Raw genomic sequence first — 1,279 nt, 5'->3', positions numbered from 1 at the left:
GTCCATAATCCCACCCCCTTCTCCCAAACCACCTCCCCCCGGCAACCCTCAGTTTTTTTCAGATAGTTCATCATTAGAGTGTTAAAATGCTCCTGTCTTGTGCTTACTTTGGCAGCACATATACTAAAATTGAAATGATGCAGAGAAGATTAGTGTGATCACTGAGCAAGGATGACATGAAAAACAATTAAAAAAATGAAACAAAACAAAATTCTTGTCTTTTATATATTTATCTTGTATTTGGCAGCTTTACTAAACTTGTTTATTCAAAGTTTTTTATGAAGTGTTTAGGATTTTTTACATGTAAGTTCATGTTATCCAAAAGAAGAAAATTTTACTTCTTCCTTCTTTTTGGAGTCTTTTATTTCTTTGTGTTCACTGTTTCTCTGGCTAGGACATCCAGTACTATGTCAAATGAGAGTAGTGAAAGTGGACACACTTGTCTTTTTTCTGATCTTTAAGGGGAAAACTTTCAAACTTTTTTGATTGAATATGAGATTAGCTCTGGGCTTGCAATGTCTTTTTTCTTTAATGGATTTCTTAATTTTTTTAAAATTTTTTATAAACATATAATGTGTTTTTATCCCTAGGGGTACAGGTCTGTGAATCACCAGGTTTACACATTTCACAGCACTCACCATCACTCACCATAGCACCTGCCCTCCCCAATGTCCATACCCCCACCATCCTCTCCAAACACACTTCCCCCCAGCAACCCTCAGTCTGTTTTGTGAGATTCAGTCTTTTATGGTTTGTCTCCCTCCCAATCCCATCTTCTTTTATTTTTCTTTTTGTATGCCCGAAAACGCCTATATTGCATCTCCACTTTATCATATCAGGGAGATCATATAATAGTTGTCTTTCTCAGATTGATTTATTTCGCCAAGCATAATACCCTCTAGTTCCATCCACGTCATCACAAATAGCAGGATTTCATTTCTTTTGATGGCTGCATAGTATCCCATTGTACATATATACCACATCTTATTTATTGATTCATCTGTTGAAGAACCTAAATGGTTCTTTCCATAGTATAACTATTGTGGACATTGCTGCTATAAACATTTGGGTGCATATGCCCCTTCAGAATGCCACGTTTGTATCTTTAGGGTATATACCCAGTACTACTATCACTGGGTCATAGGCTAGTTCTATTTTCAGCTTTTTGAGGCACCTCCACGCTGTTTTCCAGAGTGGTTGCACCAGCTTGCATTCCCACATACAGTGTAGGAGGGTTGCCCTTTCTCCACATCCTCGCCAGCATCTGTCATTGACTGAC

The 1,279-nt window shown here is 37.8% G+C and overlaps 1 pseudogene; it reads left to right on the top strand.

Annotated features, from left to right (window-relative positions):
- Positions 1-99: 99 nt before the first annotated feature.
- Positions 100-216, top strand: LOC132009342 (U6 spliceosomal RNA; annotated as a pseudogene).
- Positions 217-1,279: the final 1,063 nt, after the last annotated feature.

Source organism: Mustela nigripes, unplaced genomic scaffold (assembly GCF_022355385.1).
Source record: "Mustela nigripes isolate SB6536 unplaced genomic scaffold, MUSNIG.SB6536 HiC_scaffold_15010, whole genome shotgun sequence".
NCBI lineage: Eukaryota > Metazoa > Chordata > Mammalia > Carnivora > Mustelidae > Mustela > Mustela nigripes.
The sequence above is the reverse complement of the archived record's forward strand: the minus strand, read 5'-3'. Positions and strand labels throughout refer to the sequence as shown.